Source organism: Macaca fascicularis, chromosome 17 (genome assembly GCF_037993035.2).
Source record: "Macaca fascicularis isolate 582-1 chromosome 17, T2T-MFA8v1.1".
NCBI lineage: Eukaryota > Metazoa > Chordata > Mammalia > Primates > Cercopithecidae > Macaca > Macaca fascicularis.
Genome location: NC_088391.1, coordinates 13,742,322 through 13,769,697, shown reverse-complemented (window position 1 = coordinate 13,769,697; position 27,376 = coordinate 13,742,322). Strand labels below are relative to the sequence as shown.

At 38.3% G+C, this 27,376-nt stretch overlaps 1 protein-coding gene and 1 pseudogene across 6 annotated transcripts in view; one reads left to right on the top strand and one right to left on the bottom strand.

Moving 5' to 3' along the window:
- RFC3 (replication factor C subunit 3) overlaps positions 1-27,376 on the bottom strand; it is a 739,896-nt gene that overhangs the window by 483,689 nt on the left and 228,831 nt on the right. Inside the window, exon 9 of one of the 6 annotated variants that reach the window (XM_065533139.2) lies at positions 263-27,376. This exon is cut by the window's right edge and continues 23,563 nt beyond it. The exons of the other annotated variants lie outside the window; for them this stretch is intronic. The gene's annotated coding sequence lies outside the window, so the exon portion shown is untranslated. Of the gene's footprint in view, positions 1-262 lie in introns of those variants that run through there. 6 annotated transcript variants of the gene reach the window in all.
- LOC102117927 (non-selective voltage-gated ion channel VDAC1 pseudogene) lies at positions 11,270-12,193 on the top strand (annotated as a pseudogene).

The window sequence follows — 27,376 nt, the reverse complement described above, 5'->3', positions numbered from 1 at the left end:
AAAGTTTCTTACATCTTCTCTTTGTATTTACTGCAACAAATTGGTTAATTAAGAAAAGATTTTTGGTGTCCAGAATGTCCAGAACACTTTGAGTGTTAATTGAGGATAAATTCAATAAGTCAATATTCAAAACTCTACATACATCCTCACCGGCACTTGGCATTATCACGCTTTTTCACTTTCATCATTCTCCTGGATGTGCAGTGGTATCTCTTTCTGGTACTCATTTGCATTATTTTAATGACTAATGAGGTTGAGCATCTTTTTATGTGCTTATTAATCATTTGCATATCTTGTGACATTTCTACTAAAATCTGTTACCCATTTTTGTTGCATTCTTTTCTTCTTATGATTGAGTTATCAGAACTCTGTATGCATTTGAGATATATGTCCTTTGTTACATGTGCGTATTGTGAATATTTTCTTTCTGTTGGTGGCTCGCCTTTTCATTTTCTTAATGTTGTCTTTGTTATTCAAACAGCAGACATTTTTAGTAGTGATGAAATAAGATTGAATATATATCAATAAAACAAAATTAGGTCCAGAAATAGACCCACATATTTATGATAACAAATTGTTTAAGTAACATAGGTTCTGTTTTTGTCAACATTTTATAGTTTCAAACCTGCAAAATATTATTTCAAAATAAATGATACCACAGTAAAGCCGAATCAATTGGAAGCATTGGAAAATACTTGTGGTTCTAATAATGAGCACCGGAGCTTGCCCATGGTCAATAGATTTTTAACAATGATTTCAAGGTAACTCCATGGAGGAGGGAGGAGTAGACTTCCAACAAATGATAGTGGAACAAGTAAATATTCATTTGGGGGAAAAATCATGTTTTAATTTTATACCATACATAAATTAGTTAATTAAGTACAGATTATAGGCCTCATCATGAAATCTAAAGCCATGAAATTCTACAAGTAAATAGGAGAAAATCTTCACCACCTTTGGGTAGGCTAAGATTTCTTAGACAGGAAACAAACAATATAAAGCAGTACATTTTTAAAACATTTCAATATTAGTCTGAAGTATGTCCATCGGGAGATAAGACGTATTTTTCATGCCTATAACACGTTACATGTTCAAATGAACACTGCTCATAAAATTAGTTACCCCTTGCTGGTAGAGAAGTGGGGGGTCTACAGCACAAGGGTAAGGCACCCATATGCAGAGGGAAAGGAGATCTCTCCTCTGCCTGATACACAGAGGAGTGTTGGGCTCTCTTCGGTTTTAGTCTGCTTTTGTAACTATGTTTACTTTACCTCCTCCTTTCTCCAGGGTGATGGCTTTCTTAGGGTTGGCCCAATTTCCATTAGGTTTTAAATAAATTCTAATTACATTTTTCAGCTGTACTTACACTGAAATCATTTTCTAGTGTGACTTCTAAGCAATGCTGTAGTTGTGAGAGAAGAGAATGTTCTTGCTAAGAGTAAAGCAGTGCAGTACAAGCAAAGAGGTGACTACTAAGAAGACACCCTATCCCGCAATTGAAGGTTACTGTTGGGGGAACATCATCATCAACACTTTCTTTCTCTTTTCCCTATATGCATTTTTAAAAGTCTTTTATTTTCAGTATAAAATCTTATGGGAATGCAGACAAGTCTTGAAAATAATCTCATAGTGTATTTCTACCTGCATGCTACATTTACCATATCTCTTTGAAATTTCAGTTGCTTTCTTCCATTCATGGGCTTTGGTAGTATTTTCCTCTTTTGCTGTGCTCAAAAGATTTCTTAATTTCCAAAACTGAATACAGTTTGTTCTCCCAGCTTTCTTCTTGCATGGCTTGATCACTGAGGTCTGTGATCCCATTTCTTTCTGTGCTGAATTTGAATATCTCTTAGTCACTGATAATAAGCTCTCCTATCATTTTCACACTTGAAATCAATTTCTCTTAGCAGTAAACAGCAGTCCTAGTATTCTTTTTAAGTTGTAAAAAAATTTAAAAAGTTATGCTGAAGTAATCCAGCATGCAATACACAGAACTAGAGAATGAAAGAAAACCCTGGTGCAGACTGATGCAGCTAAAGCAAGATATAGCATGATCAATAAAGAACAGACAACTCCTTAATTTCCTTGTCTTCCACACAGATTTATAAAATTGAAAATTAGATTCAATAACCCATTTCCAGGGAAAACAAAAACTGCTTTGAAAGCTAACTCTACTAAGCTCTGCCTGTTACCTTTCATCTCTTTCACTAAATCTGATGCTCTTCACAGAAGCACTTTGGAGTTTTATAAATCAAAGAACCAAAAGGAAAATCTACCCTCTGAAAATTCAGCATGACTTCATACATTAGCTTTGTCACTATGCTAATAGGAAATATGTCAGCTTCTCACAGCACACATTTTACTCCTAGTGTTGTATCTGGGCAATTTTAGGAAGTATATGAACTCTTTTAGGCTTAATACTAAAGCCAAGAATATAACAGAGGCATGAAATATCCAAGAGAGAAAATAATGTACAAGAACAAAAGTAATATTGTCTTTTGAACACATTTTTAATAATTTTTTGTAATATAGTTGAAATCTTACAATAATAACTTGGGGTATATCTTAAATACTTTCAATAGATTAGAATTATGTGATAATGAGTTTTATTTGAAATAAATGAACTCACTTGGGAATTGAAATATTTTATAATCCAAAGATATTTTTGAAATGTTCTTTGGTCTACATTAAAAGTGTTTATGCCTCACACTCAAGTTATTTGTGCTGTGAAGTAATGTGCAAAAATGAGATTTTGTGAAGCAAAGGGAAACAACCTGAAATGTAACAGTTATGAACAATACTGAAACTGGAGCATCTAAGGGCTGTGAATGGTTGACTCCATAATGGTTAATAACAATTGAAAAGAAATGAACCAAAAACTAACAAACAAAACGTGAAATTTACCAAGGCTGATAAACACATATTTAGCCTCACTAGTAAATCCAGAAAACCAAATTAAAGCAACAGTGAGATGCCATTTTTCAACTATTACATTGAAATATATAGATACATCCAATAAGGATGGTTTGGGGGCTTTTACAGCGAATTGTTAAAACTGGCTACCTCAGAAGGATGCAATTAGAAAAGAAATTCCCTGTTTAAAAAAAACATGTATTAGTCATATAACTTGAAAAATAGCAGTATGGTAGAAAAGTAATAGAAAACACACACGTGTACACACACATAATTCTCCATGTTGGGTTTCCTTAGGCGCTGGTGTCTAAACTGTAAATTTCTGGAGTGCAATTTGGTAAATCAAATAACTTAAAAATGCACATATTCTTCGATGCACAAAAATTTACTTTTAAGAATTTATCTTACCAAAAATAATTATGATTACAGGCAGAAATAACTATGGGAGAGGTTATTGAAGAGGCTTCACAATAGTAAAATAGTGGAAATAGTATAAATGTCCAATAATAGTAAACCAATTAAATAAATTGCATGTTTTCTGTATGATACATTACTGCACAGAAATTACAAATTATGCTATAAAAGAAAATTTAATGGTGTTAGAATGTTCATTATATTATTAAATTAAGAAGTAAGTTGTAAAATAGGATTGCAGTGAACCTGTTTTTGTTTAAAATTACACAGTTATAATTTTCAATATACCATACATATGACAGCATTAGGAATTTACATCGGAATATTAACAGTGGTGATGTCATATTGTTAGGGAATGTGGAGAGTTTCAATGTATCAATGCAATCTGGACATTATTCAAATAGCAGTTAAGGTCTAAGAAAAAAACTGTGCAAGGAAGAACCAGTTTGAGTGATAAAAATATGGGAAAATTTTTCTGTCACTAATATCAGCAGAGAAAAATGAATAGACTTAAAGGAGAAAAAGGAATTATGAGAGGCAGAATTCTAAAATAACCCCCAATGAATAATGTCCTTGTATAATTCCCTCCCCTTGAATGTGGGAGAAACCTGAAACTTGCTTCTAGCAAATAGAACATGGCATAGTCACCCCCATAATTATGTTACTTTATATAAGACTTCATCTCAGTAGACTAGAGCAATGGCTTCTCTGGCTGGTTTTATAAGACCCAGCTGCCACATTGTAAGAGCTATGAACAGGCCATATGGACAATAAGTGCAGGAGCCTCTAGAACCTGAGAGGTACCCAGTTGACAGACAGCAAGAAATTGGGCCTTGGGTCCTACAACCACAAGGAACTGAATTCTTCCAACTACTTAAGCTTAGAAGAAGACCTCAAATTCCATAGAGAAACACAGCTAGTCTGACACCTTGAATGCAATTTTGTGATACTCCAAACAGAGAACTCAGTTAAACTGTGCTTGACTTCTGAGCCACAGAAAACAGGAGATAATAAATATATGCTTTTTAAAAATCACTAAATTTGTGATCATTCTTTTCACTGCAAAAGAAAACTAATGCAGAAACCCAAGTAAAAATTTGTTACAGAATCTTAATTTAACTCAGTAATTTATCATGCTTTAATATTAGCAAGTACATGCTCAATGTCTCGAAATGCCATGCTCCATGCTTGGCATTGATTACATAGTGTCTGCAATCAAGAAGATTATAGTTGGAGAGAAAGATGGGCAGAGAATAATCAAACACAGCGCATTATAAGTGTGATGCAAGAGTCACACACAGGACATGTAAATCACATTAGGGTGAGGTAGAATGGTGGTTAAAAGCATAGGCTTCAAATGATGAACTCACTTGGACTTGAGTTCTAACCCAACAACTTACTAATTTTATGAACTTAGGACAGTTGCTTAAATGAAAGATGCACTTTTTTCATACATAATGGTTATATTAAGACCAACTTTGTGGAGTTATTGTGTAAACTAAATTAAATAATACATAGCTGGCCAGGTGCTGTGGCTCACACCTGTAATCCCAGCACTTTGGGAGGCTGAGGCGGGTGGATCATGAGGTCAGGAATTCAAGACCAGCCTGACCAACACGGTGAAACCCTGTGTCTACTAAAAATACAAAAATTAGCTGGGCATCGTGGCATGCACCTATAATCCCAGCCACGCAGGAGGCTGAGGCAGGAGAATTGCTTGAACCCAGGAGGCAGAGATTGCAGTGAGCCGAGATTGCACTACTGCACTCCAGCCTGGGCAACAGAGTGAGACTCCATCTAAAAAAAAAAAAAAAAAAAAAACATAGCTATTTAGAATATAATACATGCTTACTGAGAGCTATCATAATTATTTTGCTTCAAGGAGATAACACCTGAACTAAACTTTGAAAATGAGTTAATCTACTAAATGCTAGTGGGGAGTTTGGAGAGTCTAAGGAAAGGTAAAAGAGTTAAAAGTAAAAAGGTAAAATTGTATTAGTTCATTTTCACACTGCTATAAAGAACTTCCCAAGACTAGGTGATTTATAAAGGAAAGAGGTTTAGTTAACTCAGTTCCTCATGGCTTGAGAGGCTTCAGGAAACTTACAATCATGGTGGAAAGGAAAACAGGCATATCTTACATGGCAGTGAAAGAGCTTATGAGAGTGCAGGAAAAACTACCATTTAAAAAACCATTAGATCTGGTGATAATCCACTCACTATCATGAGAATAGCATGGGGAAAACTGCTCCATAATCCAATCACTTCCTTCTCTGGCACATGGGGATTACATTTTGAGATGAGATTTTAGTGGGGACATAGAGCCAGACCATATCATTTTGCCCTAGCCCCTCTCACTCTTGTCCTTTTTACATTTCAAAACCAATCATGCCCTCCCAACAATCCCCCAAAGTCTTAATTCATTCCAGCATTAACTTAAAAGTCCAAGTCCAAAGTCTCATCTAAGACAAGTCAAGTCCCTTCTGTTTATAAGCCTGTAAAACCAAAAGCAAGTTAGCTACTTCCAAGATACAATGGGAGTAGAGGCATTGGGTAAATATTCCCATTGCAAATGGGAGAAATTGGCCAAAACAAAGGTGCTACAGGCCCCATAAATTCTGAAAGCCAACAGGGAAATCATTAAATCTTAAAACTCCAAAATGATCTCCTTTAACTCCATGTCTCACATCCAGGCCATGCTGATACAAGAGGTGGGTTTCCATGGTCTTGGGCAGCTCTGCCCCTGTAGCTTTGCAGTGTATAACCCCTCTCCCAACTGCTTTCACAGGCTGGTGTTGAGTGTCTGGGGCTTTTCCAGGTGCACAGTGCAAGCTGTTAGTCGATCTATCCTTCTGGGATCTGGAGGATGGTGGCCTTCTTCTCACAATTCCACTAGGCAGTGCCTCAGTGTGGACTCTCTCCCACCCCACATTTCCCTCCTGCACTGTCCTAGCATAGGTTCTCTATGAGGGCTCTGCCTCTGCAGCAAACTTCTGCCTGTACATTCAGACATTTCCATACATCCTCTGAAATCTAGGTAGAGGTTCTTAAACCTCAAATCTTGACTTCTGTGTACCTGCAGGCCCAACACCATGTGGAAGCCACCGAGGCTTGGGACTTGCATTCTCTGAAGCAACAGTCCAAGCTGTACCTTGGCCCCCTTTAGCCACGACTGGAGTTGAATGGAGTAGCTGGGATAGACGCACAAAGTCCTGAGACTGCACAGAGCAGTGGGGTCCTGCGCTCGGCCCATGAAACCATTTTTCCCTCCTAGGCCTCCAGGCCTGTGATGGTAGGGGCTACCATCCAGATCTCTGACATGCCCTGGAGACATTTTCCCCATTGTCTAGGCAATTAACATTAGACTCTTCATTACCTATGCAAATTTGACTTGAATTTCTCCCCAGAAAATGGGTTTTTCTGTCTTACTACATGGTCAGGTTGCAAATTTTCCAAACTTTTATGTTCTGCTTCCCTTTTAAACATAAGTTTCAATTTCAGATCATCTTTCTCAAGTTCAAAGTTCCACAGATCTCTAGGGCAGGGGTAAAATGCTGCCAGTCTCTTTGCTAAAGCATAGCAAAAGTGACCTTTATTCCAGTTCCCAGTAAGTTCCTCATCTCCATCTGAGACTACCTCAGCCTGGACTTCACTGTCCATATCATTATCAGTATTTTGGTCAAAACCATTCAACAAGTCTCTAGGAAGTTCCAAATTTTCCCACATCTTCCTTTCTTCTTCTGAGCCCTCCAAACTGTTCCAAACTCTGCCTGTTACCCACCTGTATTAGAGCCTTGTGCAGGTCTACAACAAACTTTCAGAGAACAATAAACTTATGCTGTATTAAGCCATGGAGTTTTCTGTTTGTTTGTTTTTTAATCTCAGCATAACTTCGCCTATCTGACAGATACAGATATTATTACCAGAAATTGGGTAATTTCATAACAAAGAAAATTAGTTATGTGTATTAGTTGAGGGGCTGGATGACAGTGGTGAGAAAACTGATACTGGAGGTTACAAAAATGGTAACTCATGCTATGCAATAGAAAAGCAGTTGGAAAAATCTGGCCTAAATGAACTTTTTAGGTAGATTACAAACATAATGAACATGTAGCAAGATTGAGAAGAGATTGAAAAACAGTAAGTAGTATGTGTCAGCTCCAGTTGACTGTGCTAGAAATAGTTCTCTGAGAGAGAAATGAGCTCAAAAAAGTAGTGGCTCATTTGTAAGTATAATGTGAAAAACATGGAGAGGACCCAGAAATTCGAGAATTTGGCATTAAAAAGGCAACTGCTTCTCAAACTCATACAGAAGAAAATGAGTAGGACTTTGGGCAAAGATGACCCATTAAAACTGAATGTTTCATCTAGGAACAAATTAAGGATTTGTCATGAGACCCATTTTAAAAATCCCTGGATAAATTAGGGTACCCAGGGTAAATATCAAATTAAGTTGTAGTGTCCAGTAAGTCTTTTAAGACAGCTCAGGGAAAAGAATCTAAAGGTGATTTTTCCACCCATGTCTGATAGGCTCAGGCAGCAAAAATTAATTCAAGGATAGGAGGGAGTGGTAGCTAGTGACAGCAAGAAAGTAAAAAATTATAGCTAGTATGAAAATTAAGACTCTTGAGTCTTGAGGACTGCTAGTATGGTTATTGGCATATGAAACTGACTGTAATTGAACAGATAAGAATCTCAGTGTTTGAGAGTCATACAGCAAAATAATTATCAACCTGCACTAAAAGACACTTTTTGAGTGTTTGGAACTGAAAATGACCCATAGGCCCTTGAACATCAACAGGCAAGAAGTAGACTGAGAAAACGTTACAGCACCTGCTGAAGGCATATTCTAGCAATACCCAAGGAGGATAATGAAAGGAAGAAAACCTCACAGGAGGTGGAGCCAAGAGCTACAGAAAACAACAGACTGAAGAGCCCTTTCCAGGGAATGGAATCTGAAACCTAATCATATACAGTTGTCCCTGCATATCCACAGGTTCTGCATCTCAAATTCAACCAACCTCAGATGGAATATATTTGGGGGGAAAAAGTGATAAACATAACACCACCACAATAAAAAATACAAACCTGTAAAACAATGTAGTATAACAATTGTACAGGAAGATGTGCATAGGTTATATGCAAATACTATACCATTTATATAAGGGACTTGAGCATCCACGGATTTTGGTATTTGCAGGGTGTCTTGAAACTAATCTCCCACAGATATTGAGGGATGACTGTATAGCATGCCTTGTTCCAAGGGTAGAGAGCCATTGCAACATCTTTGCCCTTGCTGTATACCAGTGATGAATGTATCTTGCATTTTTCCTTCATCTGAATGTCTACTGGGGCCATCCTGACCTTGGTATACTGTTATAAACGGTGTAAGGAGAAACAAACAACTTACCTTATGAATGTATAGGTCTCTGTAATAACAAGGTACATGTCAAGACCAAGGTGACTAAAGGCATCACTCAGAGATCCTGGACTTGAAGTAGGATCCAGTCAGTTTGGTAAAATTTGGGGTTATAATCCCTTAGGAAAGAGGTAAATATTTTTTTGCATGTCAAAAAAATAACTACGTGTTGTGTGATAGAACTGGGTAGTCATTAGGGCTATTCACCACATATTTCCAGCACTCCTCTAGGTATATGGAAGGAGGACAATGCTCTGCCCTCTTGAAATTGGATATGGCTGTATGACCTGATTTAGCCAATGACACACTTTCAGATGTAGTACAAGTGATTTCTAGGCAGAAGTTTTAAGAGCCAATATGCAATTCTGTCTTCCATCCCCTTCTGTCTGGTTTGGCAACAGGCAATGTTTCAGATCAAATCTATTTCATCAGTCTGGATTCCTTAGTCAGGATGACAAAAAGCAGAACCCCCCAGCTACTTGTGGAAAATGTTGCTGTAAACTAGTTCTTGTTGTATGAAGCCAATGAGTTTGTGAAGTTGTTTTTATACTAGCATAACTATTCTATCAAGATTGATCCACTAACGTGGGTATAAGGTATCTGTGATTTTGTTCCTGTCTAGTTCTCAAGGCACATCCCAATCATTCTCTGAAATGCTTGTACTCCAGCAATTCCAGTAAGCTACTTTAAAATAAAAGCACAATGGTGTGCAGAGCGTGAATCGGAGGTAGAAAAACCAGAGAATGATATTGAAGTCGTAGGAACAGATGAGCCCAGGTAAATATACAAAGGAATCCAAATATGAAAGGCTAAGGACAAAGCAAAGGTATTTAAAAGCTGAATGGAAAAAGGCATGGAATGCAACGAGGGAGGACAGAGGCAACCTAAACCTGTTAGAGGAGTTCTAGGGAAACCAAAGGAGAAACATTACAAAACTGAAAGGCTCATAGCATCAAACTGGACAAATAGATTAAATAGGATGGGGATTAAGAAGAAACAATTATATTTGACTATTAACAGGCCTCTGTTGTCTTCAAGAAGAGTTTCAATGGAATAAAGCATCAATAAAAGGACTGAAGAGGCCTAGAGATAAAATGAGAGGAAAAGAAGAGTTCAAGAAGAACAAGGGAATACTTGCTTCTGGCAGTCACTGCCTCATTCTTTTCTAAAAAGTAAGTCATCTTCTAAGGCTCCTCCACTCCCAAATTCCAAGGACCCCAATCTAGAAAGTGAGGTCTATATTAACCCCAGACATGTGTTGGGTGACCTCCATGCTAAATCTCTATAAGAATCAATGTGGCGTTGGGAGCTAAGCCACTCCAGGCTTGACAGTGGACAAGTCTAAACTTCTGGATAAGTCTCTCCAAGGTGCTATGTCTCTGAGCATAGTGTGGTGCTTGAGGAGGAGCCAACATTTGTTACACTTATTATATCAGACATCTCTTTTAATCCCCGTTACAACCCTCCAAGGTGTGTCTGCATTGGATAGGTAAGAAAACCAAAGCTCATGGCCCAGCGTGGTGGCTTACGGCTATAATTCTAATTTTGGGAGGTCAAGGTGGATGGATCACTTGAGCTCAGGGGTTCAAGACCAGCTGGGCAACATGGCGAAACCCAATCTCTACAAAAAAAATACAAAAATTAGCTGGATATGGTGGCACATGACTATAGTCCCAGCTACTTCGGGGGGGCTGAGGTAAGAAGATCACTTGAGCCCGGGAGGTCAAGGCTGCAGTGAACTGAGATCGTGCCACTGCACCATGGCACTCCAGCCTGGGTGACAAATTGAGACCCTGTCTCAAGAAAAAAAAAAGAAAAAGAAAAGAAAATTAAAGCTCACAGTGTTTACATTACAAACCCAAAGTCAACTTGTTATAGGCAGCAAGGCCACTATATCTTTCAGACTCCAAAGCCCAGGCCTGTGCCATACTTCTCAACTGGGAGTATCAGTCACTATGGGGGAACCCATGGTCCTATGCCATGACATCTAGAGATGCAAAAATATGTAAAATTTGCATAAGTTTTTAATGTTAAATCGAAGACATTCTATGATGTTCAGGCGTCAGTCTGCATGCTCTTTTGCCAAGGTGGATCCTGCTTCGGAAAAGTTTGAGAAATACTGCATGTTCATACCACCTAGAATGGAACTAGGCTGAAACACAAATTGCCGAAGCCGGTATCACTTTGACTCCGGTGAAGGAGAGGCTAGAGACCGTGCCAGAGCAAATTCCTCCCTGCATTGCATCCTTCTTTGATGCCAGGCTCCTATGTGAACACAAAGCAACTGGACGCTTGTAAAGATTACCCAGTGATGAGATGTGGCCTTCTCATTTTTTGGAATGGGGAGGTGACAAAAAGCAGCCTTTCTCCACGTTTCAAATGAAATTTTTAACTGTCTTCTCTCTCATTCCCCAAAATGATTTTGGCCTATTGAAATATAAACATTCTTAATACAAATAGGCAAATATCCGTACGTTCCCGCCATGGCTGCTGGAGGCCATCATCACCACCTCCAAGCAGAGGATGGCTGTGCCACTCACACATGCCAACCTTGGCAAATCTGCCAGGGATCCCTTCACCGAAGCTATGGACTTGACATGATAAAACTTTATTTAAAAACAAAATCTGAGAATGGATTGGAATTTACAAATTTGGGTTCAGCCAAGACTGAGACCACCAAAGTGATGGGCAGCCTGGAAACCAAGTACAGAAGCCTTGAGTGCGGCCTGGCATTTATGGGGAAATGGAACACTGACAACATATGAGGCACCAAGACTGCCGCGGAAGATCAGCTCGCATGTGGACTGAAGCTGACCTTCCATTCATCCTTCTTACCTAACACTGGGGGAAAAACGTGCTAAAATCAAGACAGGGTATGATTGGGAGCCCATCAGCCTGGCTGCAACATGGATTTGGACATCACTGGGCCTTTAATCTGGGGCATGCTGGTGCCGGGTTAGGAAGGTTGGCTGGCTGGCAACCAAATGAATTTTGAGACTGCAAAGTCCTGAGTAACCCAGAGTAACTTTGCGGTTGCCTACAAGACTGATGAATTCCACCTTCACACATGTGAATGACAGGACAAGAGTTCGGTGGCTCCATTTACCAGAAGGTGAACAAGAAATTGGAGAGTGCTGTCAATCTCTCCTGGACAGCAGGAAACAGTAATACTCATTTCAGAATAGCAGCCAGGTATCAGATTGACTCTGAAGACTGCTTGGCAGGTAAAGTGAACACATCCAACCTGATAGGTGTAGGATACACTCAGGATCCTAAAGCTAGGTATCAAGCTGACACTGTCAGCTCTCCTGGATGGCAAGAACGTTAATGCCAGTGGCCACAAGCTCAGTCTCGGACTGGAATTTCAAGCCTACATGAATACTGTACAATCATTTAAAGTATTTTGAAGCATAACACCCTTCAGAATTTAGTGTATCTTTCAATGCTGTATGTCTGGGATGCAAATATTGCTAAATATCATATCAGACCTCCAGGTTTTAAAGACAATTCAGCTTTAAGGTGTTACCCTTTCAGAAGTACAGAAGAAACCCAATTCCACAAAGGTCCTTTCAGCTGTTGACTTGGGGAGCTAGGTGGCCCTTCTAGAGATGCCACGTTTCTTTTTTACCTAGAAATAACTGCAGTTGGAACCTGATATGTACGCACTTTGTAAATGCATATTGAGTAAATGAATGAAATTGTGACTTCCTGAGAACTGAACCGTGGTTGCCTGACCCTACTTGATGATGAGAGGCTCCTTGTTAGATGGTGTGTACAAACTCACCTGAAAGGGACTTTTTAAGACGGCTCTTCATGACCTGTTTCTACTCCAGTTCATCAACACCTTTTTTACACCAAAAGGTCTGCAGGGTGTGGTTACTGTTTCTTTTGTGACATTTTGAGGTGGAAGAGGGTGCATGTGATGAAGCCAATAATTCAGGACTTAATTCAGTTTTACACTGTGGTTTTTGGTTCTTCGACCAGAGTATGACGTAGCTTCCAGGAGCTCCAGTTATAAGTTTGGAAGAGGCTGTGTGATTGTAATAACATGGTGACAACACTCAGAATCTAAATTGGACTTCTGTTGTATTCTCACCACTCTATTTTTTAGCAGTTGAATGAATACATTTTAGATTCTTCCATTCTGTGTGGAATTAGAACCTTCCCTTCAATACTGTAATTAACATCACTTAAAATAAAGTTTGAATAGAATACTGAAACCTCATCCTCCTATTGTCTTTATTAATTCAATGTAAATAAACAGGGAAAAAACAAACAGGCAAATTCTACTACTATCTAATTTATTAATTTAGTTTCACATACAGACTTACAAGAGCAAGTTTATATTAATTTAGCAACATTGCATTTGAAACAATTTTATTCCAATGCCTCATTCGCATCTTGTCTTTATTGCTTTCACCATTGCTTGACTCACTTTTCTAACAGGTTCCAGCGCCCATGTCTTTCTTACAGTCTAAATTCATTGAGAGATGGTTCTTTTCCATACGTGTGGAGACCGTCAATGAATATCTCATCTCAAGTCACAAGAAGCCAATTTGTGTATATTTTTTTAGAAAATTGGTTTGTTTGTCTGATAGGTATTTATTTTCAGCCTCTACATTATCATTTACTGTATTCCTCCTAAAAGTAATCTTTGAAACTTTAAGCCTTCCTTATATTCAACATTTGAAATTGCATGATCATATACACAGGGGTACATGTGAAATATTATACTTCAAATTGTGCTTACAATAATTTAAACTGTGTTAAATTTTTGTCTTAAAAAATTTTATCGGCTGACCTTAAAAATTTTTCAAAATTAGCATTGCTTAAGGTATTTTCAGGCAAATGTGTCTTTCCCAAATATATCTTTATTATTCAAAATTAAGTATCAATAATAAAGCCCATACCATGTAATACCAAAGTCCCTCTTCTCTAAGTGATAATTGTTTAAGAAAAAATGATAAACTCACCTTATAGTCAGGCATATACGGCAACTATTTTACCAGCGCAAAACTTTCCTCAGAACCCGAGAGTTCAGAAGGGATTCATATAACTATTAATGGTTCCAAATTATGTTATACCTTCACAGCATAATGACATTGGCCACAGCATAATAATAAGTTTATCTTCCTCCTGTCTCCATATTCCTCTCTCTCCTCACTTGCCTATGCTTGATTTCTACTCATAATTCAATTCTAGAGCAATTTATATCACTTGCTGGGCCTATTGCAAGCCCCAAATTAATTACAACTTGGTAGTTTAGGGTCATATCAACATAGCTCTTCTCTAAGGGAGTGGTTCACAAATGAGGGAGAACCTAATTTCATGTGACTGAAAAAAGTAAACTTACATCAACAAATTCAGAACCCTTTGAGCATATCATTTACAATTTAATAAAAGTACATTCAGGGGGTCTTCATTAAATGCTGACATTCTTTGAGCAATATTTACCTAATAATATTAGCCAACATTCCCAGTGGTGCTGTTTCTCTGAATCATGTGTGAGCTCTTCCAATTCCTAATAAAAATGTCCTTCTATGCTGCTCATTTCCACATTCATATTTCCAGCCCTGATTCTCACCCAAGCTCCACTCCAACCTGCTCCTTAGGGATCATTTGAAACCTAGGATGTTCCACCATCATCTCATACCCAACATGCACAACAATGAATTTATTTTATTGCTTGTCTGAAGAGTTTTCTAAAAGTTTTGTGTTATTCACCATGGGAAAGAGGGAATGAAAGTTACACTTAATATAGGATGTATGGGTCTGTATAAATTAATCGACATAGCGGTCAGAAAACCCTTGCCATAGGATAGTTCTACTTCCTTGTATTACTAAATTTTGCACCCCCGAGTAAGATTTTATAAGTTGAGCTAATAATAAGTACATGTTTTTCTCTGCCTCGGTTTTGTGTATCAAGTGAGAAGTAAACACCTCCTGCTCCTTCTGCTGTAATTCCCCCTGAGTAAGCACTGCTGTGTTGTGTGTGTACATGTGTGTGTTTGTGTGTATGTGTGTGTATATTTGTGTGTGTATGTGTGCATGTATGTGTGCTTATGCACCTGTGTTTGCATAGGTGTGTATTTGTGTCTGTTTTTGTGTTTCCATGTGTACATATGTGTTTACATATTTGCATGTGTGTACGTACACGTGCGAATTTGTGTGCTTTTGTTTGAATGTGCACGTGTGTATTTGTATATGTGTGAATGTGTGTGCAGTGCATACTGTAAGAAGATTCAACCTGGGTCACAAAGTGGAAGCCTTACAGATGGCCTGTCTCCTCTTTGCCCTTCAGCTGGAGCTCCGCCCTTGTAACTTTCAAGTCATTTTCAGGGTGGGACATTCGAATTGTGTCCACCACCAGCCCCTTCAGTACAGAGAAGGGAATGCCTTGATTGAGGCCATCTTACCTTGAAATCAAAGGAACATAATAAGGAAAGTAGGATGTTGGTTCCAATTTTTGTTTTCTTGTCCACCACATCCAATACACAGACACCTTTTGTTTTAGTTTTATATAAACATCTCCTCTTTAGAGAGCTCAATCTGCTCAAACAATATGGGTTAGAGAAGAGAAGCTGTGTCCCATTTCTACAAACAACTCAGAGACCAGGTACAACATTCTCCTGCTAGACCTCCATACATACACACACACACACACACATGCTCTCACACACTCACACACATTCATGTTCACACAAACACAAATTCACAGTCACACATTCCCACCCACCCACCCACACACTCACATACACACCCTTATTCACACACACACACATTCACATCCATACACACTTACATACACAGATACACATTTATGCCCACACATACACACACATACTCACATACACATATGTTCTCACACACACACACATACTCACATACTCATACGTTCACACACACACTAACACATATTCACACACATCCACGCCCACACACACACACAATCATACACACATCTGCACTCACACACATACTGTCACACACACCCAGAAGCACCCACACAGCTTTTTCTCCTTCTCACCAGGTCATATTTGTTCCTCACATCTCAAGGAACAGGGCCCAATTACTGTCTCTGGTTCTTTTACAATGTCTGGCCTGTCAACTTGTCCTCTCCATCCCCACAGCTGTCTCTTCATTTCAGTGCATCTCCTGACACCTGAGTGACTCACAACTTCCTACTAATGAATCTCCCTGACCCCAGAATCTTTACTCTAGACCACCTTGTCCTGGCACCAGATCCATCTTCTCGATCACAGCATTTTCTTATTCCAGCAAGTGCCACCTCATTGATGATCAACAAGTCAGGCACATTTAAACGTCATTCAATGAGGAAAGGGAGATTGCAAATGTTTCTGGGTGGCTTGGCTGCCTATTCATATGGGGATAGGGGAATTGACATCTCAGCCTGTCTCTTACACTCAATAGCCTTGTCAGCAATCTCCAGAAACATAACCATCTTGCACAGGCCCTCATGGTATATTTCTATTTTTGTGCATGTCCTACCTTCCTAAAAATATCATAAGCTTTCTGAGGATAAGGATGGTGCTGAAGCTGTGAGCTCATCCTCCACAGTGGCTGTCAGGTACCTTGCTGTGTGAGTGACTCCCAGCACCACCTCCGTGACCTCTATGATCTTGGGCAAGTCATGTGAGTTCTCTGAGCATCACTTCTATTTTATGTAAATAAGACCAAGAATACCTGCCTCAAAATGGTTTTGAGACTCATATTAGCCAATGCAGCTAAAAGGCTCACCACAGTACCTGGCACACAGTAGGTACTGAATAAACCATAGCAATGATGATTATTTGCTCAGTGGAATGCAGCTGCATCAGCTAAAACCCTTTGGAGAAATGTCATGCAAGCATTTGCTGCTCTGAAACTCTGCCTAGGATACATGGAGGCAGGTGTCACAAACAACAAGGTCTCCAAAACCAATGGCCACAGCCAGAGTTTTATCCAGGACTTGGATTTTGAATGGCAATAAACAAAGTAGCTGGTTTTCAGGAATCTCCAAGCTCTCCCAGAGATCTGCAGCACCATTCCCTCCCACAAGAGACAACCACACAGAAAATGAGCTACGTGTGCAGTTCTGTGTGCCCCTATCTCAGGCATTGAAACAAGCTCATCTTGAAATGCAGCTCAATCTCTCTCTGCTGTCTTCTCTCTGAAAAGCACCCTGGCGTTGAGCCGCTCTCCAGCTCCCGTGGAGAAAAGTGAAGCTCTACACCTTCATGGTAAACCATTCATGGCACCAGAAAGGAATGGATGGTTTCAGTCTCCCCTTTCCCATTTTTAAAAAGGTCATTTTAAAAGTTATTGCTTCTTTGCTACCACTAGATGGTACTAGACAGCTGCTTGTCATTTTTTTTTAAATTTTGTGTTTTGTTTACTGCCTCTGAGCATTAATCCAAGAAGGCTGATTACAACAGCATGCTTTGCAGACATGGGGCTTCGCGAGACCTTGGGCAGTCATCAGAAAGTAACTTAGCTGCCATTTGTTAACTGGTACCACTTCGCCTTGACCTTCATTTATATAAAGTTCCTCTTTGCCCCATCCTGGATAAAGAAAGTGTCATATAGATGATTCATACCGCATTTGCCCATATTTGGGACCTTAGGAAGGCCTTAGAGAGACGTGGAATGCAATGACTGAATTGAAGGCAGCCAGAATAAACACTGGCTTTTCCACTCTCCTCAGGAGTCATGTCTTGTTGCCCTTTATTGAGGGTATCTCAGTCCTCTTGCCTGAGACTCCCAGCAAACCCCCAATGCCTTAGGTTTTCCGTATAGATGCTTGCATCATCTTTCTCTTTTCTAGAAGGGAAAGACAGTGGTGGATAGTAGGGAAAGACAGTGGTGGATAGTAGGGAAAGACAGTGGTGGATAGTAGGGAAAGACAGTGGTGGATAGTAGGGAAAGACAGTGGTGGATAGTAGGGAAAGACAGTGGTGGATAGTAGGGAAAGACAGTGGTGGATAGTAGAAAAAGTCGTGGGACATGCTGAGAGAGACTGGAGAGTATGGCCTGGCATCAGGTCTCTTTCTTCGCCACCCTGGCTTAAGACAATTGAAAGGCAGACCTCTGCCTGACCCCGCCAAGCTCTCAAGACATTAGATGCCACTAAATCCAGACTCACAGGAGATGAATGGATTGTCGAGAGTGGGAAAAGAGGACTTGGCATTGCAATCTGTAGTCAGGCTATGAGAATAAATGAGAAAGCAATGTAGCAGTACTATGCTAATCCAAGATTAGTCAGGAGTAGTCATTTGGAGATGGTTATCAATGAAAGATTAAAAGATTCATGCAAAATTTTAGTTAAACTGAAGGGATGTTGAGCTATGATTCAGACCTAATTTTAATTAAAATACAACCTCTGTTTAACATGGGCAGTTGGAACAATTGCTTAATCTTTCTGAGCCTCAGTTTTGTCATCTGGAAAAAAATAATACTTTCTGTGAAATTATTGAAAAGACCAAGAAAATAATGGCTGTAAAGCTCCTGGCATTTAGCAGGAATTTGCCAAATGTCCCTCTCTCCTCCAAGTAGCTACAATGGAAAGTAGCCGCCCCCCCACTCCACCCCCCCAGCATCTTCACCCATACCTTTTCCTAGAGTAGAGGCTAAGTTCCCAGGAACTACTCTCCAGCCACTGAAGTTATTGTGAAATGTAGGAAAACCTGTAATGCCAAATCTTTGGTTTCCCCTGCCAATAGCAATGGCTTCCACACCTTCTATTCATATGCCCCAGTCACATTGAAAAGAGACACCTTCTAATCTTGGAAGAGTTTACCAGCAGTGAGACAGGTATATTATTTCATCCATTATCATAAGGAAAATACTTTTATTTCCTTAAACAGAATTTTTCTATTGAAAAGAGAAACAATTTTGCTTCATTGCTGTTTTTTTCCAAAAGTAGTTCCTAATGCCCAGTGTGACAAATCAAAGAGACACTGTGAAATGATGGTATAATCTTTTCTGTCTACATTGAAGGAAGGTAAAGTGAAATTAATAGGTAATTCCATACAAATAATTGCTACAGAAACCAGCATGACATTAAGCTAACATATAAAAAAAGGATATTTCATCTCTAGGTACAGAGAACAACAGATTTAAAAAGCAATAATTTGAGTTGACTATTACACACACTCAATATATAGGGATTCAGGAAAAGCTATTAAATAGCAACCTTACTATCATCTACCAAGCAAGTAGCTGGAGTGAGTAGATTCTCATGTTGGAGCAAGAAATTTAAAATTCTTCTGCTTATCATTAAAAATTATAGTCATCTCAATGTTAGTAGCATCTACAGAAACACAAAAGGAAGAAAAGAAGGATAAAAAAAGCTAAAGAGAAAACCTGTATGGGAGGAAGTAGAAGGAATAGCATCTATTGTACTACAGTGTCTGCTTTGTGCTTTTAAATGACTCAAATCCTTTGGAGTGTTTTACTTAAAAAACATCAATGTTAGAATAAAAACTTTGGTGGACTTGGTAATAATCTAGTATTATGTTGGAAATAATGCTAAAGCCATTTTGGGGTTCTGTATCAAAGACAGCCAAAATCAATTAGTAATTTCTGCCATGCATACTGTAGGCAGAATTGAATAGTTTAGAATCTCCCCAGTGTTCCTCTAGTACCAGATATCTGGGAGAAATTAGAATATCATCACACATGCCCAGCGGAAAAGGCACGGAGTCACAGAAGACCTAGAAAACTTTAAATGTGCACCTCAGGCTTATCCTCAGTACAGAGACAGTCTATAACAGTGTACACACACACACCAAGAATGGTGAAGTAGGAGAATGTAATTTCCAGAATTACCAAACTATTAGATTCAAATGTCCAGTTTTCAACAAAAAATAACAAGTCATGCAAAGAAACAGGAACATATGACCCATTCAAAGAAAAAATATATCAACAGAAATTGTCCCTGAAAACAACCTGATAAAAGTTATTCTAGCAAAAGAGTTTAAAACAACCATCTTAAAGATATGGAGAAAGTCAAGAAAATAATGTGTGAACAAAATGGAAATACCAATAAAGAGATATAAAGTCTAAAAAGACAAAATATCTCCGGGGCTGAAAAGCACAACAATGAAAATGAAAAATTTACTAGAGGGCTTCAAAACCAGATTTGAGTGGGCAAAAGAAAGAAGCGAGAAACTTAACGATAGGACAATGGAAATGATCAAATCTGAGAAATAGAAAAAAGATTGAATAAAAGTAAACAGAGCTTAAGGAACACATGGGATAACATCAAGCAATCCAACACACACATTTTGTAAGTCTCAGAAGAGAGAGAAAAAGGTAGATATGTTGTTTGAAACAAATAATAGTCAAAACCTCAAATCAAGTTTCGTGAAAGACACAAATGGAAACATTCAAGATAGTCAATAAACTCCAAGTAGAAGGAATTCAAAGAAATCCACACTGAAACACATTTTAATCAAACTGTTGAAAGCCAAAAACAAATAACCTTAAAAGTAGCGAGAGAGAAGTGATTCATCACATACAAGGAATTTTCTGTAATATTATTAGCATATGCTCATCAGAAACTCTGCGGGTCAGAGTGGGCTAATGTATTCAAATAGCAAAGGAAAAAAGAAAACTAGTCAATATTCTGTGAATTATATTTGTCTTACAAGATATGCTAAAGGAAGTCTGGCAGGTTAAAATAAAAGGACACTAGACAGTAATTTGAAGCTATATGAACACATAAATATCCAGTAAAGGTAAATACATAAAAAATTGTAAAAGCTAGTATTATTGTAACAATGTGTGTAACTCTACTTTTTATTTTCTGTGTAATTTAAGAGGATAATAACACTTTAAAAAATGCAATTATTAGTCAAAGGCAATGTTATTGTGGCTTTGGTTTATAGCTTCACATTTTATTTCATACATAATTTAAGAGGCTAATGCATTAATAATTATTAGTTTATGTTTTGGGGCACCCAGTATGTAAAGACGTAATTTTGTAGCATCAACAAGTGAAAGAGGTGGGGACAGAGCTGAAGGAGCAGAATCTTTTTATGTTATTGAGGTTAAGCTGGTATATGTTCAAATTACAGCGTTAGAACTTTTGGTTGTTAACTCCCATAACAACCACAAAGAAAATGGCTAAAGAATACATACAAAAGAAAATAAGAAAGAAATTTAAACATTTCACTACAAAAAAAAAAAAAAAAAGAAACTCAACTAAACACAAAATAATACAGTAATGCAGGAAATGAGGGACAAAAAAATCTATAAAGCATATAAAAAATAAATCCCAAGATGACAGAAGTAAATCCTTCTTCATGAGTATTAACTTTAATTATAAATGCGTTAAACTTTCCAATCAAAACATGGAGATGGGCAGAACAGATTTAAGAAGTATGATCCAACTGTATGCTGTCTAAAAGAGACTCACTTTAGATTCAAAGATGAAAATAGGTTGAAACTGAAGGATGAAAAAGAGTACTCCATGCAAATACTAACCAAAAAGAGAAAGGGTAGATACAGTAATATGAGAAAAAAATCATATAAATTTTAAAAGTTTACAACAAAGATATTATATACCAATAGGCTTACTACAACAAGAAGTTACAACAACTGGGTGCAATATTTATCTGGGAGGTGATGCCAGGATACAGGATTGAAGGGAGTGAGAGGAATGGGATAGAGAAGACAAATCCCCGTTTATCTAGACTGCTTCTGTAGACAACGTAGGTTTGACTCTGCACACTTCTATCTATTTTTGTAAGGAACTGCTCCATATTCTTAAACAGTATTGTATATAGAATGCCTCCTAGCACTGTCCACATAAAGAGAATTCGCATAGCATGTGGATGTGGGGAAATGTGAAAGGGAATGCAAGAAAACTTTCTTCTCTCATTAGTTGAAAGTTTTTACATGGCATTCTCTTGGGGCCAGTTTCTATGGCTTTGGAGAAGACCCTGGAACAGAATAAGGAAGGGTGACTATAGCTTCAGAGGTAGAAAAGCCTGGCAGTTTGAGGGGAGTCTGAGCTTGAAGTATATCTTACAAGTGGGCTGAAGTACTGGTATACTCATTGAATAACTCAGTCTAATGATACACATGTAGGTAATTATAAATGGTGGTAAGTGCACCAATAGAACTTTGCACAAGGGTTAGGGAGTTCAGGGGAGGGCACTTAACTGAGCCTGGGAGTGGGAAGAGCACGATGTTAGAGAAAGTAGAGATTTAAAAGATGAGTAGAATTTGGCTAGAAAAAGAGAAGAGAAGGACATTTCAGCAAAGAAGTATGTACAAAAGCAAACGCATTGAAGCAAGAAACAGGGGTAGGGGCATAGTATGTGTGCATGTGTGTGTGTGTGCACGCACATGCATGTGTGTGTGTAGCCACAGGCAGTTACTGGTGAATGAATGTGCTACCCAAGCAATGAAAAATGACAAGATTAGAGAAGTGTGAAAGTGTCACATGAGCCCTGAGTCTCAGGTTAAGGCATTGTTCTTTACGCAGAGGACAATGGGCAGCTAAAAAAGTATTAGGCAGAAAAGTCACCTGGATGTAGGACAAGATATGAAGGAGACAGATCAGACTGGCAGCCTCTGCAGTTGTCCAAGCAGGATATAATAGAGACCTGAGCCACCCTTTTTTTTTTAAGTGAAGTCAATTGATGTGTAATTTGAAAGTCAGGTTTATTGAGGTATAATTTACCTTTTTAAGTGTACAGTTTGATGAGATTTGACAAATGTATGCCACTGCATACATTAAATGTACTTACTGCCACTATTAATACAGAATATTTCTGTTATAGGTTGAATCGTATCACCCCAAAATTCATATTCTGAAGTCTGTAGGACACCAGAATATGCCACCCCAAAATATACCTTTTTGGCATAAGGATTATTTTGAGCTAATTATTTTGAGAAACAGCAGACACAAGAGAATCTCTAAAGACAGAGCTTAAGTTGCCATTTATAAAGGAAATTTCCATCTATAAAGGAAATCTCCATTTGAGGGTGTCTCCCTCTTTATACCAGGAACAGAAGGACTGTTTATCACAAGACACTCTTATCAATGGAGAAGGCACTGGCTTAAATCTGTATAACGTTTAAATCATACCCTTGTTTATCACACTTTTCCTGGTCACCTTTCTATAACTTGCTTCCCTAGCCCCAAACTGTCTTTCCTTTGTGTTAGCCCAAGTTGGTAAATCCAAGTTCAATGACCCCTTTGAATTATTCATTCCTGTTTCTCCCCTATATATATGAAATATACATGTAAATAGACTTCTGTGGTTATTTTTCTCTTGTTAATCTGTTTTGTTACAGAGCCCCAGCCAGAAACCTAGACAGGTAAAAGAAAACATACATTTTACTCCTCTTCAAGTCCTAACTTACAGTACCTCCAAATATGACCTTATTTGGAAAGAGGTTAATTGAAGATGTAATTAGTTAAGATGTGGTCCTACTAGAATTGGGTGGGCCCTCATCAAATATGACCAATGTCATTATAAAAAGGGAAGAATTTAACACAGACACAAATAGGGAAAATGCCACAAGAAGATGAAGGCTAAGATCAACGTGATGCATTATCTGCCATGCAGGGAACCCTAGAGACTGTAAACAAACCACCAGGGAGTAAAAGAGGAGCATGGAACAGATTCCCCTCCCAGCTGTCAGAAGAAATCTACCCTGTCAACATTTTGATCTTAGACTTCTAGCCGCCACAGCTATGAGACCATAAATTTCTGTTCTTTAAACTACTCAATTTGTGGTACCTTGTTATTGCAGCTCTAGCAAACTAACACAGTATTCAATTCCCAAAAGTTGCTCTGTCCCCTTGCAGTCAATCCGTATCCCATTCTTGGTCCCTGACAACAAATCGACTGATTTCTGTCTGCATAGTTTTTCCTTTTGCACAATATCCTATAAAAAAAGGTAATAAAGTAGGTAGTAACATTTTGTGCCTAGCTTCTTCCATTTGGCATAATGCTGGGGCTTCAGTTTTGTTGCTGCATGTGTCAGCAGTCTGTTTCTTTTTATTGCTGTGTGGGATTTCTTTGCATGGATGTACCACAATTGGTTCATTCATTTACCAGTTGATAGACATTTGGTTTGTTTCCATTTTGGGGCCTTATGGAAAAAGCTGATATTAATACATACATGTAGATCTTTTTGTGTGAGCCATTTTTGATGTTTTGAATTAATTTTTTTCTCTCTGATTTTATGGTGTTCCAAGTAGTTGAGCATTAGAGGTCATGTCAGCTACTGCAATTTAGGAAGTCTCAGGAATTGAGAAGGGCCAGCTCAAGTGGCTTCAACTGGATATGTCACCCCTAAGTCTCCCCTTCTGCTTTGGTGTTTCATTTAGTTTCATATGCAGTTTTCTCATCTGACTCAACATCTTAATTCCAGGCACTTGTGAGAAATTACATTGCTTGCAAAATGGCAGGAAGAAAAGATCAAATCTCTTTTGAATTTAAATTTGGAATAAAATGGAATTTTTGTTTAAATTCAATAGAAGCAGTTAACAAAGGAATACAGACATTAAAGATGTTTCATTAAAAGTACTCATAGTGCTACATTGAGTGATTCACGGTTTTGAGCATTTAAATGAGTCATATTCATCCAGTGCCTAAGCTAATTTCTATTATAAATGAAGTACTTAAAGAAATTGTGTTTACCAGCTAAGAACCATGTAAATTCTCCCCAGCTTAGGTTCTACCTCCTTCATGAAGACGTTCCGTAAGGCTCTTGCCTCAATATTTTACTCTCTAAATTCCCCCTTGAAAATTACAATACTACCCATTTGATCTCTCATAGCAAAATAACATATGCATCTGTATTCAATAGATTTTGTGTGTGTGTGTGTGTGTGTGTGTGTGCGTAATATATGTTATGGGATTTAATCTCCAAAATGTCAGAGAGCACTCAAATAAAAAGAGCCAGGTAGAGATTTCTTAGTCTGTTTCGTGTTGCTATAACAGAATACCATAGGCTGGGTAACTTAGAAACAAAAGACATTGTTTCTCATGGTTCTAGAGGCTGGTAAGTCTAATAGCAAGGTGCCAGTGTCTGGCAAGGGCCTTTGTGCTGTGTCACTCCATGGCAGAAGGCAGGAGGGCAAGAGAACATAAGAGAGCAAGACAGAACTCACTTTTGTTTTTTTATTTTTTTAAAAAACAAACCACTCCTGTGATAAGAATGTTAGTCCATTTATAAGGGCAGAGCCCTCATACACCAATAACTTCATAAAAGTCCCACCTCTTAACACTGCTGCACTGGGAATTCAGTTTCCAACACATGAACTTTGAGGGATACACTCAAACCATAGCAAGAGATAATTTTACTATTCATGATTAAACAATTATAAAGCACTTGTCATTTTTTAAGTTACTTCTATGTGCTACAACTATGCTGACCAATTTATTTGTGCTTTCTCATTTATATTAGTTTAATTTAACCTAATTCTTATAACAACCTTACAGCATATTAAGGTGGTAGTGGTTAAGAGATAAAGTTTGGGATCAAAGAGAACTGGATTCTCATTTTGGCTCTGTTACTTTCTGGCTGTGTGATCTTGGTGAAGCTGCTTGATGTCTTAAAGCTTTTTTGTTTGTTAAATGTTAATACAGGCATCACAATCTCTCATGTTATAAAAAGGACAAATGAAGTAATGCATTTAAACAAACACTCAAAAATAAAATTATACAGATTAAGCAATACTCATCTGGAAATCCAAAATGCTCCAAAATATGAAACTTTTTGAGCAGCAATATGATGCCACGAGTTAAAAATTACACACATTAGTTACTGAACACAAACTTTGTTTCAGGCACAATATTTTTGTTTGTTTTTCTGAGACAGGGTCTTGCTCTGTCGCCCAGGCTGGAGTGCCATGACATGGTCACAGCTAACTGCAGCCTCAACCTTCCAGGTTCAATAGATGCTTCCACCTCAGCCTCCCGAATAGCTGGTACTACAGGCACATGTCACCACACTTGGCTAATTTTTATTTTTTGTAGTGATGGGGTTTCGCCATGTTGCCCTGGCTGGTCTCCAACTCCTGGGTTCAAGTGATTCACCTGCCTTGGCCTCCCAAAGTGCTGGAATTACAGGCATGAGCCACTACACCTGGTCATTACACAAAATTATTTAAAATATTATATAAAATTATCTTTAGGTTATATGGATAAGGTGTATATGAAACATAAATTCCATATTAAGACTTGTGTCCCATCCCCAACATATCTCATTAGGTATATGTAAATATTTCAAAATAAAAACAGATTGCAAAATGTGAAACCCTTCTTGCCATAAGCATTTCAGGGATACTAAACCTGTATTGCATATATAAGGAAATTAAGGCTCAGAGAGGTGAATTAATCTGTTCAAGATCACACAAAAGTGTCAGAAGTTAGGTAATGAGTCAAAGGACATTCATCCCAGACCTGACCTTATAATTGTCCCCACCTTACACTTCTATTCTCTCCCCTGTAGCACTTGTCACACCTAAGTATTTATGCGAGATGCACTTTTAAATTCATTTGGAGCAAAGGAATTAATGCTCGTAGTTAAAAAGGACTCTCTCCAACTACACAACTATCTAGATAAGATTGGCTTACGCATTCAATTCCATACCTTCAGGAAGCATAAATTGCACTGAGATTTCCAAGTAATCCTAGAAGATCCATATTCCTATGGCCTCTTCTGCTTCTAGGTCTCTGCTTATTTGTGTGGTATCTTGACTTCATACATATGGATCCAAACGAGATGCTGAGTTTCTTCATTGGCCTTTGTTGAAATAAAGTATGGAGACTCATCCAAACTCTAGAGTTGATATGAAGATTACTTTAAACTGAAGACATTTTAGTTTCAGATGCAGAAACAACTTTGTTGGAGTTTCTCACATCTGACTAAAAGCAGAGACTTCCAAGAGTGAAGCTGCCATAAATCCTCTTGCTGGGGGTGCTTCACTCCAGGTAAGACCACTCACTCACGGTGGGATGAGAGATTGCATAAAAACATCATCACAAACTGTCATATGTTTCACTGGGTCTTCTTAAAAGCCAATTTGTTTTTCCAAAAGCCCATTTGTTTTCCCATCGAAGCCCTTTCTCACTCTTCTCTTTTCTTTATTAAGTTGGGATACAAACCCCTATATATAAATGTTCAGGAAGCCTCTTCATCTGAATGCTCTTGGATGCATAATAATCTTTTTTCCTGTTGATCTGCTGTTGCCCATTAATTTTCAGGTCCCTGATTACTGGAATTAAGTTGGCAGAGTGGAAGTTTTTCCTCTTAACAGAAGTTTCATGTGTGCTCACACATGTATGCTTAGACGACTTTCTTAAGAAGTAGCAAGGCACAGCAATGGTTCACTCTCAACTACTCCCTCTGTTATAAGGAAATTCATTCTTTCCTGACTTCTATATGCAGACATTTCCAAACAAGCCATCAAGCATCCCATGAGACAAAAACTCCTGTCCTTTTAAGGAACACTCTCCTTCAAAGGTAACCATGACCGCAAATAAAAATGTTTTCTGTTAAACATGCATATAGTTATTGCGTTACTCGTGGATGTGTGCTGCACCATATTCCATTGTGACCTTATTGTTCTCTACTCTTCATGGCATAAGTAGTAATCTCATT